This window comes from Meleagris gallopavo, chromosome 14 (genome assembly GCF_905368555.1).
Source record: "Meleagris gallopavo chromosome 14, MGAL_WU_HG_1.1, whole genome shotgun sequence".
Taxonomy (NCBI): domain Eukaryota; kingdom Metazoa; phylum Chordata; class Aves; order Galliformes; family Phasianidae; genus Meleagris; species Meleagris gallopavo.
The window spans coordinates 5291371-5310811 of NC_139417.1; the positions used below are offsets into that span (position 1 = coordinate 5291371).

Genomic DNA, 19441 nt, shown 5'->3' on the forward strand with positions numbered 1-19441 from the left:
CTTGCATTTAACTGTAGAACTAAATAATTTTGAGGCAGATGAAGACACCATTGCCAAAGATGCAATTTTTGCATCTCATGTTCTGTGAAGAACAATTTGGCATTTTCAAAGATTGGTAAAGCTCTATTTAATCTAGGAGATCAAGTATGTTTTTGATTTTTTCCCCATAATTCCTGCATTCAGTCCCAAGTGTTACCCATTTTATGTAATTACAGGAACAGAGATTTATTCATCAACATCCATTGTCCAGAAATAAAATTCAATTTTGTACAGGAAAACCAGCGAAAGTCAGGTTCCGCTTAAACCCTGAAGTTGGCTTCACCCAATACACAAATAAACAGTACTTGAATAAAACCTCAAATTGATTTTTATATTAATCTAGTGCATAACAGCTCTTACAACCAACATTTATTTTAGTAACATTGTTTACAGGTGTTAGCTGTTCAACAACAGCTTTTGTTTGTTCAGTAATTCAACAAACAACAACTCCACGTGCAGCAGTGAGCTTCTTAGCACAGTGCTCAGCACAGCTGGACTCTGTGCTCTGCTCTCGCTGGGGCTGGGAATGGGACAGGAGCATCTAGTCACAAGGCCTCTTCCCAGAATTCTGGACAATTGAAGCTGCACACAATTTGCTGGAGAAAACACTGACTGAAAACTAACTCAAAATTTATAGCAGTTCCCAAGTTAGCTATTAAGAACTCTGTTATAATGAACTTAAGCCCAATTACAATGGTGTAAGAGTGTGGTAGTCATTACTGTCCCATGCAATGCACTTCACCACCACTTAGTCCTACTCTGGCAAGGCAAGCCAGCCTGAGGTCCTACAGTTGTGTTTGAGACACTTGAAAAGCTGTCTAACACAGAAATTACACCTGGGAAGTTCTCAGTACACAGTGATTATTCAAGAAGAAGCTCCTCTGATAGCACTGTTCAACATCACAATGGAAATTTCCAGCAGATTTCTCATCTTTCTGCTTTAAATATAAAAAACTCCTGAAATATTGAAAACAAGGAACTAGTGCTGCAGCAGTTGAAATGTTAAGGAAAACAGTCTGTATTTATGCATTAAGTTTGTACTAAGGATGTTTTCTAGAATTTTTTCAAATGACAGTATCAGCTGAAGAAGGCAAATATTTGAATTGCATTCAGGACAGAAAATGGTGACTCGCAGAACAAAATGCTATAATTTTAAGAGCTGTCCTTCAATCGTTTTAAACAGAGTAGGGAACAGTGCTACAAGCAGTAGGGATACAAACCCAACAGTTGCTGCAATTAACTTGTCTCTTTGTAGCTTCATATAATTGCCAGTTTTTAAAATCATCCTCCTTTTTTAAATACAATACCTATTTGATTCCTACCTCTGCTGGAGGGTCTCTGGCCACTCAGCTCTCTGTGCCTCTATTTTCTGCTTGCTAGCTGTGTGCAGCATGGGCCATGCTTGAGACAAACAGATTTAAGAGATGCTGTCACCTCGAGATCCCAGCACAGTGTCACAAAACTCTTCCTACTACCTTGTAATCTCCTCAGAGACATACACAAGAAAATCCTACCCATGCTGTGGACTTGCTGAAAAGCTCTCACTGCTCCCATGGCTTTCAGCTGGGAAATACTGCCTTCCATGTTTACCACAGCAGTCAGTTGACACCTCAGAGGACAAATCCCAAGGAAAACTCAAGATGATTGCTAAGATCATTGCTAAGAGGGATCTGACATCCCCAGAAACAGGCTAGACATCCTGAAGAGGAGGTTATCTACTAGTGCAGGATGACTGTAGGACACAAGAGAGCACACTGCGGGACACTCTGGCTTTGGCTGACCCGATGGCAGCAGCTCTGCTCCCAGCATCAGGGCATACAGGCAGGGCTGTGCTCATGGCCTCTCCAGGCTGCCTACCTCAGGCTCAGACCATGTCAGCATGGTACAGTTTTCTAATTCCGCACCAACCAGAGTCCCTCCAGCTTACAGATTTTCCATATTTACATTCATGTTGCACAGCAGGATCACTGCTGCCTGTACAACTTCCAATCGTTAAGGAACATGAGTAAAGAACTGCAGAGTCCAAGTATAATTTCTACTTCTAGCAAGGCCTTTATTAGGATCCCATCAGCAAGCATTCATATCACAGCCGTGGTAATTGACTGTCCAACCTTTAGTCTTGTGTAAATCTCAGATCAGTGCTGCACTTTATGCATATCAAACTTTAATGCACTGAAGAAAGCACGCAGAGCCTAACAAAAGCAAGAGCGATTTGTGCCTAGCTATAAACTGCAATAATCGTCTTAAAAACATTCCGTCTATCTTCACTAGGTGAAAAATCACTCATACCAGGGCAGGCAACAGACTGCTTATGCATAATTTAAAAGCCTCATCTAGTTTCCACCAGGTCAATGAAAAATCTCTTGCAAACCTTAATGTCAACCGAATTGTGCCACAGGGACTGAACTGCTTAACTCAGAGCTCCCACATCAATGTGGGTAGCTCAGCTGCTCTTTCATTTGTTTCTCCATCATCTTTGCTCCTCAGTCAGATAAAAGAATATGAGAATTTAAAGCAAAAGTAGGAAAACAAGCAAATCTAATTCTATAGAGAAAACAACAACAAAATCACTTCAGAGGAACATAGATTGATGTTTGAAGCACTCTGGTGCTTTGCATTACAACATAGCATGGCTTCTGGAAGGGCTGCGTAAAACCAACCAGAGCAGCGTGGCTGCTCAGCACAGGACTGGCAGCTGCTCCAGGGAACTAGGCAGAAAGCAGAGATAACAAGCTGCATTACAAGAAACAGCCAAGGCCATCAGGGATTTCTGTGCGTGGGTTTTTGTTTGCTGTAGTTTTTTTTAAAAAACCATTGTTTTTAGAAGTGATTGGTAAAAGGAAAAACTAAGTCAGAACCTATTTTTTGTCACCATTATATTTTTAATTTCTGGGAGGAGGAAGAGCAGCTTTCCTGGCACATTTTTGAAGTATGTGCCTCACTGTGCAGGCTCCCTTCAAAGAGGGATGCTAAGAGCCTGACCGGTTAGGACCACAACTAAACCCATTAAAGAGCTGGGGGCAAGGCTCAAAGCAGCTTTACGGCGCTTACAGTCTGTGTGTAAAGCACTCTTTTTGTCACGGTTTGGACTCCTGCCCAGTTACAAGAGCTCCACTTTGACACTCACAAACTACAGTCCAGGTACAATCAGTTGAGCACCATGCTTTACATTAACAGATGCGTCCTGTCCATGAGTACATCACTGTGACACTCTCGTACCTAAAAGCTGCAGGTTTGATGTCCATCAGCTACTAACAACACTATGTGAGATGTAACAAAGATTTTCCCAAAAATCCAACAATTTAGGGTGTGAAGCTTTACAGTTAAAGTTGCTAAGTTTTCTCCACTTTCTGTTCCACAAATCTTTATGGATTTTTTTTTTTTTTTTTTTTTTTTTACTTTTAAGCCTCAGTGCCCTCTCCTGCCATTACAAACACAAATTATGCTTGTTAAACATTTAATATTTTAAGATATGTTAGTAAGCTGTTAATTAAGTTTCCTCTCCCTTCCGTTTTAAGGTAGACCTTAGTAGTTTGTAGTGGATATTTTCTGCCAAGAGACACTCTGTTCCACTGCTACAATTCTCAGCACGTGTGCCTCACGACTTTCTACTTTGCAGTTTGGACTCTAACATTTGCCAAGATTCAGTCAGTTTTACAGATGAGACTTCCTATTGAGCTGACAGCTTTGATAACATTTTTTTAGACGCATTCACTGAAAAAGGAGAAAAATGGTCACTTGTCCTTATTCTTAAGAGGCTCACCAGCCCCTGTGCACCAGCAGAAACTCCTCAGAGCCTTGCTATTAAGAACAGCTCTCACAGAGGGATGTTTGTAAAAGGACCGGCTCAGTTCTATCCACAGAATAACTTCAGTGCAAATCCACACTAGCTTGAACAAATCAGCCAAGTTCCCTCAAGTATTTCAATCCATTCTTGGATTTGGATATTCAAAGTCTAAAGAAATGAAATCCTCCGCTAACACTTCAGCTCTGCCTTTCTTCAGCAGGGAGCATGTGAAATGCGGAGATTCTCCTGGTGAACAACAGAATGGCCGTTCCACTTCTCTTATCATTCTTCCCCACACCTCATTCTGTAAAGATCTCAGCAGTATTTTAAAAATACCAAAAATATTTGCAGTATTTCATATTATTTTCCATTAAGCAGCTAAAGTAGAAGACAAAACCCTGTCTGCCTCCAAACATTATATACCTTGACTTACGCCATGCTACTGATCAGCTACATGCTTGTTTCCAAAAGCAGCAGCATGTCTTCCCCACCATCTTTCAGCCTTTGAAGTGCTTTAGCCTCACAAATGCAACCACTGCCATAGATGTAACATCCAGCTCACTTTTATGATGTCGCAGTTTTTAAAGGGAGTTCATTTCAAGTACATCAGTATTATGAGGTGCTTTCATACCACATTAAAAATTGAAGGGTACATCAGCCTCGGATCTCTGCATTCTCAGAAAGGTTCCTCAAACGTGCAGATTACAGCTTCCTCATTCTGGGAGATAGCTTATCACTGATGGCACTGCTAGGTGCCTAATGTTTCAAATGGTTGAAGTCAGCTCATCCAAATCACATCAGCTTCTCCATATTGAAGAGAAACCAGTACAAATGCTCTCCTACTACTCCTTCATGTGGACTTGTGGCAATAATCTGCAGCTTTTCGTGAGCTGCAGAGTATTTGTGAGCACATCTACATGAAAAGTAAATATGAAGTAATTAGTTATGCCGCAAATGCATTACAAGTTCACTATGCACCTTCTAAAGAGTTCTATAGGAGGCTGAGGTTTCTGCTGATTTACGCCTGTGCCAGGAATTCATACTCTTTAAGAAGTTTATACTTTAGCAAATTGGTTATTCACTGGGGTCAGACATGTTGTTCTCTTAATTTGTCTTTATTTTTACATATTCACATCTCTTTCTTCTGCATTATTCAACAGGAGAAGTAGTTACATTTAAGATCTGCCTATGAGCAGATTATTAACAAAAGATTTTCATTTACTGCCTTACTCTTCTGTTATGTGAAGATAGCAGCAAGTTCTGTTTTTTGCTGGGTTTTCTTTCGTTGTTTTTTCTTTTTTGTCAGTGCCATGTAAGTTACCTGGACAAGTCTCCTTTTTCTCCCTAGCACCCTGCTTGTGGCCTGAGAATAGCCAGTGCAGAGAACAACCTTCTGCTTCTTCCACTTTCCCAGAACCTCATTTTATGAGGATAAATCAGTTTAGAAGTGGCCTAGAAAGCTATTAGGGATAGACTGGACAAGCACCCTGTGCACCCAGCTAAGACATCCAATAAATTCTGTCCCGGTCCTTGCAGTCACTGGTTGCTGGTGATACACAGCTTAAGTGCAGTGTAAGAGATTGCAGTTCAAATTCAGTGGTTTAATTTCAAAGCTGCAGACATTTTGAAAGATGCATTATTCATATTAAGAAACAGCATGCACCTTATTATTATTTTGTCCAGGACTGATGACGTAAAGTCAGTAGGCTTACTAAGACCACACCATTTTTTACACCATACTGGGCAAATCAACTTGTAACCATTTCCCCTCCCCTCCTTCCCATTAGAATCACAGCTCAGAGTAGTCAAGAACAAAACTCCTTATGGCACGTCTCAGAGCAGAGATATCAACTCTTCCCAAAGCAAGCCATGAAAAGATGAAACCTCAGTTTGGCTCAACAGGATTTTCACATCTATTGTGCATAAGTATAGTAAGATCACCACTATGCCCTTTTTTTTTTTTTTAATTATATTTTCAGGATTTATGATGGAATGACTTTGTGACAGGAACACCACAAAAACAAAAGCATTTCCATTAGTCCTTTCAGAAAGGATAAACTCAAAAATCTGGTATCATGGGATCAACATAAAATTAAAAGCTGGCATTTGTACATTGAAGATTCAAGTATGGGACACATTTTATACTGTTGTATACCATGCCTGTAAGATTCATGCCAACCACTTCAGAATTGTTTACACTGTAGATCAGTCTCTATTACTTAAAAATATCATTTCAAATTAAGCTACACACACAAAAAAAAAGTCATTGAAGAGAATTGACTTATGTATTAGTTTTGTTGCATAATTTCTGGTGTACTTGCATTTTTGTAATAAGCTACAGTGACTCCATTTCAGATTGCAAATTTTCCTATGGAACTACAGCAGCTCCTTTGCTTCAAAAATAGGATCTCCAGATATAGTTTAGAGCACCACTAATAAGCTTTAATACATTAGTAATTAAACTGATAACAATCAGATGTTAAACCTGCTTTCTTCTATTTGCCAGATATCCTGCATTATAATAAGCTTTCTATTCTCTGCATGTATCACAGTAAATCCTGTGCATTTCCTGCAAGTTACTCAGCTTCAGGGTCATGAACAACATTTCTTGGGAAGAAAAATGCAATGAATGTTAGTCCAAAAATAATAATAATGAAATCACTAATATTGATTTAGTCTAACTATTGAATCTTAAAGAAAGAAAAAAAAAAACACTTGAGATAGCAATTAGGTAACTGAGTTTTCATGAACAACAGGAATCTCATCCCAGACATTAGAATTTTACCACTTAGTGAGTTCAGATGCTACCTAAAGTACCCAGCTGACCCTCCAATTCTCACAGGACTGAACACACAGATCATTTTGAAATGTTGTCACCTGTGCATCAGCTTCCTTGACATCTCATTACAGTGTGCCTCAGGCTCCAGCTCCCTTCTCGTGGCTACAAGAGTAATTCTCTTTGCCTTTCAGAAAATGGAATAAAGTAATATATGACTACTAGTAGAGCACTGGTATAAAACTGCACTAAAAATCCATTTAACATCTTTCAGTTTTGGTATTGGTGCCTTCCACTATTCAAAATGAATCCATTCAGCATTTCAAAGTAGGAAGCATTCTGTTTTGACATTTTTAGAATGCATTTTTCAAAGCAGTAGAATGCTTTGTACAAGCAGAGGCTTGCACACATGCCATGCTTACACAAAGTATTTGTAAATCAGTTTCCCCTCTCAAAAACAGAATTGTAAAAGGACATCAACTGTCTTGCTGACTTCAGAGTTCTTTGGGTCTTTGAAACGAAATTATTTGCAGAAAGTCCTTTACTAAAAGCATTGCTGTGCACTTGCACCAGGGAACTGATTTAATAAGCAGCATGAAAAATACATGAAGAAATTTATTCTGGATACGTCAGCTCCTGGATCCCCCCGTGCTCACTGCTTCTAGGAACACAGAGCCCCCTGCTCCATTCCTACTGACGCAGGTTTTCCCCAAGTGACCAGACCAAGAGCTGTGAAACCCTTTCCAGAACAAGGATTTTCAGTTAGTGAGAGGCAGGTGAGCACTTTCTGGTAAAAATTAAAGTACTCAAGTACTCAAGGGCAGCTCAAGAAATAATCAGAAAGTAATGTATATCTTATCTTACCATCAAAGGGTTAATTTTTATTGTCAATCTCTGATATTCTGACTGCCATCATCATCATCTATAATTATTCACTAGAAACTATTAAATAAAATCAGGTGTTTACATAGAAATAACTGCAGATTCAAGTGTTTGGTTAAAAACATTATTTCTGTAAAATGTTCATTGTTTCATAATTCATCAGCAGGTGCTGACAGAACACGGTGTGTTATTTGATCAGGGGCTGTGAGCTGTAGGTTTTCTAAAAATATTTTCAGTTCTATTTATTGAGAACTTGATTCTATTTTTTCTTTGCATAAACCAATTTCACGGCAAGCTGAAGCACAAGCAACCAGCCAGTGTCATAAATATGCCAACAAATAACAAAAAACCTAGAAGCATATTTCATTCATTCTAAGTTGCAGAAATCCTACAACCTTAATAGGGTTAAAAATCTTCATTTCAAACAACATCTCCCGTAGGATAAAGAGATATGCCCCTTTACTTTCCCCCTACAACCCTCACAAAACTCGCTCAAGTTCTCCTTTGGCATAGTTTATCATGTTCTAGAAGAACACTTCACAGCAAAATGAGATAATCAATTTAATAAAACATTACATATAAAATAAAATAATTCAAACTCAGAATAAACTTCTAAAGCCACACATCTCTCTCAACAGTTTAATGCAACCACTTTCTAGCCTAGGCCAAGCATTTTTTCAAGTTGCATTTTGTAAATGTGAATTGGATACTGTGAGACTGCAGCAGTTCTTGCAGGTATATTAATATCAGAAGGAAAGTCAATCTTAGTTGCCATTACATGCATTATGACAGCACTGCAGAGATGCAAGCTGACATATTCCTGCCCTATTCCTGCCCATATTCTTGCTCTAATGAAGGAGATGGTAGGGCAAGGGAAAGACAGAAAGGCAATTTCCAGTATTGAAGGTGGAAGTAAATCAGGCAGTCCTAAATCAGAGAACTTGATTGCCTATCAGTAACACAGGACCTGCATCGGATCTTTGAGACAGGTTCCTAAAACCTTCAAAGCAATAGTAGCACATCAGCTGAATAAGACAGAAGTGTGTGTGCTTACAACACTCCAGTTTACCTCTCAAATTAAAAATACCTATTTCTGATAAATTATTCTGCAACACCTCAAAAGCATTGCTATGTTTCATAACAAACAATCCAAAGGAACTGTAGTGATGTACATTCAAGAACTTACAGAGAGCAGTCAGAAGTATTTTTGAAGTTGTGAGTCTTAAGGAACAAAACCAACAAAAAGCATCAAACTAACAAAAGTAGTTCCCAAAACAAGTCAGACTACTGACATGTTGTATCAGCTGGAATTTTTTGTTGTTTTATATAAACCATTAGAAAAAAAATCAGACCATTTAAATGCAGAGGGAGCAGCCAGCCAAGCAAGATTTTCAGCCTGTATACCCAGATGATATCTTGGAACTAATCACAGAAACAGCAGCATGTTGAAGCTAAAACAGGACAATAACCTTATAATCAGCATAGAACAAGAAGGGTTGGAAGAAAAAATACCACAAAAAGCTATTACAGTTATATCAAAACAACAAAGTAGATATCTTAAATCTACTTAACCATTTTCCCAGCTAAAACCATACTTTAAGTATTTCTATGTTTCATTTTAAGGTCCTTAAAAAAAAAAAAAAATCACAGGCATTCTTTCCTTTCTACAGGCTTGCACCATGGCCCTTTTGCTTGTCAGGAGAGTGAGGACATCCAGGGTAGCCTGCTGTCTGCAAGCACAGCAATGGCCACCTGAGCAGGGGACTGCAGAGATATACATTCTTTAGAGATGATTCCTTTTCATGTTCACATCTAACAAATCAATCAGGAAAAGGAAGGATAGAAAGAATACAGTACTTGAAACAAATTTTGGCTTGTTTTTTTAACATCTAAATTGCTTAAAGGATTCTTGAAGTTGTTTACATGTGAGTTTAAACTAAATGAATAAGTCACAGTGAATGAATTTTTGCTGCATGGCGCCTTCGGAAAAAAAATAAAGAACATCCATTACGAAACTATAAAAAGCAGTGGCAAACTGTACTGTGTTTATCTTGTCACTTGACATATCAAAATACCCACTTAGTGTCAGCAAAACAGACAAAAGAGTCTACAAAAGCAGAATTTTGCACTATGTTTGGAATTCTTGCCCTTATTTCAATGACAAGTCTAACGAATAGAAGAGGTTCTTAATTGCATGCTATTTTTCAGTATTTATGAAACTGCAGACCAGCAGTCATGTTGTTAGAAGAAAGGCTTGATCTGTGAGAGGGACTTCAAGTCAGAGGCTAGTAAATATTTAGAGACAGACTGGTTTTATTAGTTAGTAAGATTGCTGGATGCATTAAACGTCATAAATTCATGCTATACAATCTCTGAGCAGATTGTATCTGGCCAGGACCGTAAAGGGACACACTTCAGAAAGGAATTCCTAAATAGCGACCACATTTTCATCTTTCACATCACATCTGCTTTCATTAACCTTACAAAAGAGATGATTTATTCATTATAAAGATATTAAAATGCACTAAGCCTTCTATTATCTCAAGAGATTTGTCATAATTTTGTACAGAAAATGGCACTTAGGAAGTTATTTGAAGTAACTGTCACTTCTTTTTAATTACTGTTTGCAATTGATTGTCTCCTTTATACACACCAGCCTATTCACAGATGTATTGCAGCAACCTCATGACGTTCCAGAAGCAGAAAGTTGTCACAAAGCCAACTGATCTAGCTACTCACATTTCCCTGGAATGGTTTTCCTGGCAGTGCTCAAGGATACCAAGCACTCCTTGGCTGTACAGACTTTATACACCTTGTTACTGAAAGCTCCACTTCCATTTCAGGACTTGACCACAGAACCACTTGTCTCCAAACTAAGTGACAAAGCCAGCTAAAAGTCATCCTTGCTCACAAAACATTCTCTTTGGTTGCAATTGCTTGTAGGCACAGCTATAATACTGCACACATCTGAGATCCTTCCATATACAAACATTAATCTACATACGCCCAGCAGATCAGCTATGACTCCTTAATAGATTATCCTCAGTTTAAGTTTTCTGCTCTGCAGCGGCCTGCAAAACATGCATTTCATTTCTGGTTGGTAATTTTCCTATAGCCCATTTCTTTGGAGAAGAGTGTTTGATTCAATCTTCCTTCTCGGGATTTTGGCCCTCTCCTATATTTATAGGGGCTGTACAATGGCACATGAACTGACTTTCCCTGGAAAAAAAAAAGATCATAAGAAGAATGAACAAGAACTGCAGTGAACATCTTAGACCACATAAAACAGATGTCTATTTCTCTACAGATTTATTTATTTGGCCAAGCCACTTCACGTCCTGTAGTAACTCCACTGATTGTTTTAACTCCTCAGTTATTTTCCTGTGATGAAGGACAGCTCTACTTACCTATCCGAAAGTATTCCAAATTTAAACTAGCAGTAGTGGTCCGTTCTCTTATACTTAGGTTACCGTTTATCCTTAATGGAACGGTGAACAGAACAGACTTAGACAAGATCCAGCTGCTAGATGAATAGAAACACTGAACAAGCATGTACCCTCCACTTATGCAAGGCTGAATGTGGCAGAACAACTGAGCTATCTTGCCATGCATAAAATCATTATTTCAGTATTAAGTTTTCTGAATTCCTTGATTATGATTCAGACACTATTTCATCTCAAGCTATTGCTAAAACAAAACAAAGAAACAAGTGAAAAAACAATAAACCTGTGGTTGTCTCTTCCAGACCGAAGATTTTAATTCACGAGAAAAATCACAGGGATCAAATACAACAACCATCTTTTATTTCATGCTTCAGACATGCTGAGTGCTATTTTCACTGTAGACTATAAAGCTTCACTACTGCATTCAATTTATTACAGCCTAAAATCCATCTTAGTAAAATAATCTTAGCCTTTCAAAAGTATATATACTCCACTTTCCTCAGTTTTCAAACCTTTTACCTCATTCACACCTCATCCACAGCACAAATCTTCTACATTCACTTAACATAGGAGTCAAAACAAAAAGAAATCTAACCAAGGAGCCATGATGTGAACCTTCTTTCCCACAGCAGTCTCCAAGCACTTACAACATTTACAAACCTTTTCAGCTCACCATTGCAGCAATTTCACTGGAAAGTTTACATGATGTAACCTTACTACTGCATAGCACAAAAAGATTTTGTACTAAATATACAGCCCACCACTAGCAATTAGAGAAACAGGAATTTCAGTGAAAGCTAAGAGATTGCTGTCTCTCAACCTAAATACCCTCTCACAGCAAAGCACTTGGCTATTTGGGGGCCTGGTACAGCAGTGGTTGCTGGTACAGTCAAGTTCTGCAGGAATAAAACTAGTTGAAATGCATATTCAGTAGGTCACAGGTCTCCATCCAAGAGAGCTAATAGGTTTAGTCCCATGCCAGGCACTTTGTGAGCCTCCAACACCTACTCTCTAATGCAGAGCCATTTACACTCCCCAGACTGGGTCACAGCACTTGGCTGTTGCTCTACGGTCTCTGCCCAACCGGCTTCTACAAGGTGCCAAAAGCCATCTTTATAGATGGATGGAGGAGAAGCAGTGATAAACTGAAGAGGCAAAGCTGTGGCAAACATATGTGCTGCAGTAGTTACGGTTAGCCTGTGCTCCAACAACACCCTTCTTGTCTCATTTAAATAAGCAAGAAAGTTTGCTTTTGTTTGTTCCCAAATAATACACAGTGCAATTGGACTAGCAACACTGGAAGCACAGGGAAATACTTCAGGAATCCTAGCAAAAGATTCCTAGTTAAATCTAGCAAGTTTACTTCAAACTAGCTCATGAAAATTTGGTCTGTGATACTCAGTGTGTATCTTATTGTCCAAGCTCTCTCAATGACAAAGTCATCTTTTTCTGCAATTTCACTTCTTTCTTAGCACTTCAAAAATTTGTACTCTCTCGTCTTCTACTTAATCCTCCTTTAAAATAGAGGTGGCTTTGGTTATTAAAGATGCTAAGGCAACGGAGTGTTACTGTTCTACGCTTACCTTCTCACTAATATTAGTATGTTAAACTAACTAGCCTGGGTACATAGTTCTAAATTGGTATTCATTTGGAATGCACACATTGTTCACCTTTTTTTTTTTTTTTTTTTTTCAGTTGACAATGTTTCCTGTTTTGCACAATCAGCTTTTCTGCTAAGGCCCTGACTGATCACACTGCTGTTAAATTCAATCCCAGCCTGATCATACACATTTTGCAGCACAGTTCCTTACAAGAGTGAAGTCTTAGTACCAGAACATATCCTTCAAAAATACTGTTAATAGTTCCCTGTGAGAATTGCCCTACAAGTTCAGAAACAAAAAAGAATTTGGAAAGAATATGGAGCTCCTGTTCCAGTGAAGATGTCAAACAGCTTGTGTCCCTGCTCTTAACAGTGCTTCACCAGCTCTTTGTCCTAGATTTGCACCATCACTTCATCTTACCACCAATCACAAAGAATACCGACAAGTGTTTACAAATTGCATGGAATTCTACTGCTTTGAATCAATGTTACTTCGCTCAGTAAACACTTGAAAGCAGTTAAGATACAGGCCTGGAAAATTGGATATTTGCTTTCATTTTCAAAGAAAGATGAATTTAAAAGAAGAAAAACTAAATTGGTTTGGAGTTTAAAGGTCTTCAGTATCCCAAAATGATACACAGTTTCTCTCCCCTACAGCATACACATTACTAAACAACAATGCCCTTTTCGACATGCCTCATACAGCTCTCCAAGGTTTGTAAAAAAGTTTTTTTGGACATGCAAAGAATACCTAGAGGATTTTGTGGAAAATATTCACTGATGAAGCTGACTGCTTCTGCTGTATGCAGGGCAGTAGTACTAATTAATTCACAGTTACTTCAGGAATTGCAGCATGTTGTAGTGCCACAAAATTACAAATAACAAACTAGTTCATAATCACATTAGACCCAGGTCTTGAAAGTCTAAACTAATTCACAGTAGATTAAGTGCACTGTCGAATAATGGTCAACTATCTACTGCACATCATCTTGGTTAAAGCCAGCATTCAGCCTGCGCACCTAAAAAGCCTATTTGTGGCAAAGGCATGTGTTGGTCAGGTTACTTACAGCAGTGCTTTACAAAACAGTTAATTTCCAAACCAAAGGTAAAAGGAAAAAAATATTAAAAACAGAACTGACACCTCAGGTGTGCCAAGCTTGTTTTAGTACATTCTGAGCACGTATAAAATGGCAATGTACAAGCTGAAAGGCTCATCTTCACTGCAGAATGGAAATTTTCCTCAATTTATTCATCAGAGCTGAGGGGTTTATTAGAAGGCAAGTGATTTAAATGAACTCATGCTAGATTTTTGATGTTTGTATGAGGATAAAATGACTTCCCCCCAAACTGAGTAATTGTAAGTCATCTTAATTCATACACATTATTGGTTTGCAGGAGGGAAACATTTTATTGAGTTCAAAATTCACTTTATTCTAAACAATGTTCTAGTATTTACCAGTCCTACAAGGTTGAAGATCAAATTACCTTCAACTGTATTATAAACAAAAGCACTTAAAGAAATTGAAAGACTGAAGTAAGCGTGTTGTTATAGATCTTCACAACACAGCTCTTGAATATGACTCATCACATTTGCACCATACGCTACACATTAGAACTGCAGTAAAACCAGGAGCAAGACACTTAATATTTATCTTCAAAATACTATTTTCCTACTCGTTCTACAGTGAGTGTAACCAGTATTTCATGCAGCTCTCTTAAATTCGGCTCCACTCTCTAATTCTGTATAGAGATTGCTTCTTTCATTAAAATTCAGAAGAAGAAACTTATTCCCCTGATAAAGTTAAGCATTATAAATAAATTACAGGGGCATCCCAACTAATGTACTTGATTTAATCAACAAGAAGTTAATGAGACCAAATTAATAGCAGAAATTAGTCAAGACTAGTTGGCATTTATTTACAGATACGTTCAGAAAAAGATAAGATTGTGGAATCAATACAGTTCCAACAAGTGAAGTCCTCCATTATAGAGGGAATTTAAAGTGCTTTACTTTCTCCTCTTAATCTGAACAGAAGACAGCTAATGACAGAGCAAGGTAAAGAGGCCCAAAAGGTTAGAGCTTTCAGTTAATCATTTTTACTAAAGAAGTTACAGAACCCTTAACAGTCTTCACTGTGCTTAAAATACAAAGTATGCATGAAAGAAGTATGCATGAGAGACTACTACCTTACTGCTTTCTCTTGAGCCAGTAGATTAAAGCTAGCTTCATTTCCAAACAGGATAGAAGTGTAAGTATAATTTGAAATTGCTTGATACAACATTTGTTTTCTGCCCCATTCCTGGAGGCATTCAAGACAAGACTGGAGGTGGCTCTGGGCAGCCTGCTCTAGTGGTTGGCAACCCTGCACACAGTGGGGGGAGGTGAAACTAGATGATCTTTGAGGTCATTTTCAACCCAGGCTATTCTATGATATGAGTCTATGATTGTTTTCTAAAATATTCCACAAACATCCCATAAACAAAATCTTAAAATATTCCAGGTTCTGTACGGCCATGCCTTGTTCTTGCTCTCCTATCTGTGATGTTGCTCATCACAGCAACCTGAGGATAGACATTAGGGCCAGACACTGAAGTAATACCATCACAGAACACAGATCTTCAGCTTTTACTTCCATATCCCAGAATCCATGGACATCTATACTTACACTTGGTCATTCACCCAAGTTCACCATAGTCATGCTTCCAGTCAATCAATTCACAAGACTGCTTCCAAGAGCACACCACATGTGCAACAGATAAAAAGTGACACAGTGGGCAGCTTGTTGGTAAGGTACTTTGCCCTTCTCTGCTATTCTCTTTCCCAAAGGAAGCTCTGCACTTGGAAGAAATTACATCAGGGATATCATTTTCAGTTGCAGCTTGCAGTTGTGATAGGAAATGAATTATCCACTGATACCCAGGTTCACTGCATTCCAAATTAAAAAAAAAAAAATCTACTGCTTCTTTGTTATGCAGCAATGTAAAGTTTGTCTACTGCTTTTATTACTAATTTGTCTTTCCTGCCCTTATAAAATGCCTATAAATCTTTCCCCCATTTGTTACAGCTCTCAAATTAAAGACTGTAAAAATCTTGATATTGCTTTAAGGATAAGCCCCCATATTAGGTAATGATATGTTCTCAAGGTCTGATAAAATAATCTACAGAATCCCCAGAAAAATATCCGTATCTACAACAGGTTGAGAAGTATGGCTGACATCCTTAAATGTGAATTAAAGTTTAACATGAGCGATGTGCTTCTTTAAAGTTTAACATGAGTGATGTGCTTCTTTATAGCAGCAGGTGTAAAATAACATCTGAAACTGTACAGCTTTCTTAGCTAGAAAGTAAGGACAACTAACTAACTATTGCACATTGAGCGTTGTGCAGCTAACGCTTCCTGAAATTTAGGAAGTCTCAAAAAAAAAAAAAGTCTTAATGAGAAAGAAAAGTGAGCCATCTCAAGTCCTAAATCATCTACATCATGCTCCCATCATTAACACTTGGTTAATTAGAATCCCATTTACTCCATTAAAAATATCCTTACATTGATTCCAAACAATACACAAATATATTCCAGGAGAGACAGACCTAAAAAAAAAAAAAAACAACCACACAGCTGAAGCATTAAAAGACAGTAGTTAACTCAACTGAATTTCAAGGTACTGTATACTCCGTTACACTAGGCATAATACATTGATATAATCCATTATATACACCAAGTTATTTTCCTTCTCTCTTCCAGTTAGAAGATTCATGCTTATGCGCTGGTTCAATTGTGATAACCTAGAAAGTTCTTTTTATTCTTACAGTGTTAACATGCTCTTCTGTTCTCATCTTTTGAAGGCATAACTTGCTTGCTTCATCTTCCCTTTACTTACAATTGCACTTAAGGAAAATGTCTAAAAGCATCACTCAAACAGCTCAGATGATGAACCAGATATCTAAGTCATGCTTACAGCCTAATTCAGGGATCATTCTTGAACTACACTGGGGCACAGAAGTGCCTAGAACATAGATTAGAGAAAGGGAGGAAAAAGAAATTCTACACCACTATTTTTCCTGCATGCTTTTTGAATAGAATTATTTTAGACATAACTACTTGGGTAAAGCAATAAGATCAGAACAAAAAAACTGGAAAAATAACATTAAAGTTCTATTTGATTTTAAGGTACCTGTAGATTAGAATCCTAGCAATAAATGTTTAATACGTGGATTCTTTCTGAAGACAGATTGCGTGCAAGAAAGCTTAGATTTTATTGGAGCTTTATAGATACCAATGTTCAGAGATCTGTCTCCAGCTCATGTTCCTGTCAGTTTGCACGTACACATTGATTTCCACTACTTACTGGAGACTATCCTCAGTGATGAGGACAGAAAAGTATATTGGTTAATCGTGTTCAGATTTCACTCCTGCTCTCACAGAGTTCTCTCTATTATAAAAGACTAACTACTATAAATAGATAAGCTAAGCTGACTTCAGATCATACCCACTTCTCTGGATCTCCCAGAGCTATAGCAGATGTGAGGTTCTGTTTGGACTCACTGTGTCAGTTCTTTCCTAAAACAGATGTGGAGCAGGGACAGCTTTGTACTGAAGAGTACACCACATTCTCTGTTCTTCCAAAAAAACACACGCAAAAAGAAGCTGGAAAGCAACATCATTCAGTGGAAGCTGCATAGCAGGATCTCTTCAGCATACCAGTCAACTTGCTGACAGTTCTTGTCCCACAGAAGAGCTGACAGGTGTGCTCAGTTCTACTCAAAATACATACTGCTTCTATTTGCCTTACCAAGAATTACAGTGATAAATGAACTGAGTAATTACAAAACAGTTCAGCAGGTGCTCCAGAATCAAAATTGTCCAAAGCCTGTGAAGATTATTATGATACAGATAGCAAGTCTAAAGGAGTCTATTTTCTTTTCTTTATTCTCATATTCTATCCCTCAGATTTACTCCAGTTTTTCATGTGAATTCTAATAGAAAAGAACAAAAGCAACTCAGCATTTACTGTGGAATGGTGAAATCATGAAAGAAATTTAAACTACTTTATCTACCCAAAAGATAAATCCTGTGGCACTACCAGTGCTCAACTTACTGAATTAAGTTGTGCACACATGTTGCTCATTAGGCAGGCCTCATCTTACACTGTAACCAGTGGGGACTACTTGTGAACAAGAACAACTCCTTCAAGAATTGACTATAAAAAAGTAGCTGCATTGAATTAACGTGAAGCCACTTACAAAGCTTTGTCTTTTCTTCAAGATTGCAAATTTGACAACTGCCAGCCTGTCAAGAGAATTCTATTGAGCACAAACAGCACTTTGAAACTTACATAAATTACAGCTGTCTATTTCCAGTGGAAATAATCTCAGGCAAACTGCTTACATATGCTAGTTTATCCACCTGGATGGCATCTGAATTTAGCAAGACCTGATTCTACTTCGTGGTACAAAATAGTATTCTCAGTAATTCATAAGTAAAAATATTAATATGATATCGAAATAAAAGTTAAACCGCAAACATATGCCTACCTATTTACACAATTACTGCCAAAGTAAATCAGTCCTTTTCTAAGTTTATTCACCTTTCAGCTCCATGCTATTTCTTTGCCAGCTGAGGCCAAGGAAATATTATTTAAGGGAGTTAGGAGTATAAAAAAAAAAAATAATAAAAAAAAAGAAGTTGGCTTAGTTCAAGTTTTGTTCCCCAAATACAATTTGTGCCATGGCCATGATTGCTTAGAATCATTTACACTGCTTGAAGCTTTTGAGTCATCAAACACTGAGTTCCCTAAAGTTTATCCATTCCATGGAAAAATAAGCTTACAATTTGAATGTCAGAATAATGGACTGTCATGTTAAAGACGCTCCATTCACACATCTTCCTCCTAGTAGCTAATATCACAGTTACAGGTTATTCTTTGAGGGAATAATGTGATTTTGTCTGGGAAGTAGAACACATACCTCACTCCCTTGGATTAAACTGTCTCAAGAAAGAATGGTATCCTTTGTTTTCTTCTTCCAGCAGAGGATAAATAAAAGCAATAGAAGGTTTATAGAGTTGGGTATATACGTCTCAGTCACATAATGATGACAACTTTACGAAATTCAACTACGTAAAGCATCTACTATTTCAGCCACTAAAAGGTAAAGTATTCTGATATCCATAGTTGACCAGCAAGACTTTGGGTTTTTTTTTTTGTTTGTTTTGTTGTTTATTTATTTTTTATTTTTAATATATGGGTCACTCTGAAAGTAATGTCCCCTGCCTATATATGGAAACTGCAACAGACAAAAAACATAACAATGCTGTTTGTTGATAGAGCAAATTCTCAACTACAGAACAGTATTTTTCAATGTTGTCACCCCCATTAGCTCTGCATTTTTGCCAGCAGTGAAAAAGATCCTGCATGCCATGCTCATAAAAGTCTACACCAGAAGAGGTGACACATGGTTTCACAGTTGCAACGATGACAACATTCTAAAACACACCACCCACCACCTCACTTGTGTTTGGTCTCCATAAACATTCATCAAGTGTCAATGAATGTCAATGGGAGCCATATTTTCTGCATGGAGAAATTCAACACCACCCCTTTGCTTCACATACACTTCCATGCCAGACACCATTTTGTGAGACTGCCCTTCTGCTGTCAACTGTTGCACAAAAACAACATGTTACAAAATATTAGCAGGAAGGTTAAACCTCTTCTACCATACCATGAGCACCTACCCATCATGACATGGGTCATAATAAAATAGGAGGCATTACTTTCGGAGCAGCCCCCATATTAGTAATTCTGCTTGTCAAGGCAGTATGGAATTTAGAACACTTACACCAATTGCTGAGATACACACACTCGACCTTTTTTGAAAATCAGAAAGGTTTAGAACACCTCAAACTGAGTACTCA

General features: G+C 37.9%; 1 protein-coding gene across 7 annotated transcripts in view; it reads right to left on the bottom strand.

Moving 5' to 3' along the window:
* Positions 1–19441, bottom strand: part of IQSEC1 (IQ motif and Sec7 domain ArfGEF 1) — a 317278-nt gene that overhangs the window by 224329 nt on the left and 73508 nt on the right. The gene's annotated exons all lie outside the window — the stretch shown is intronic.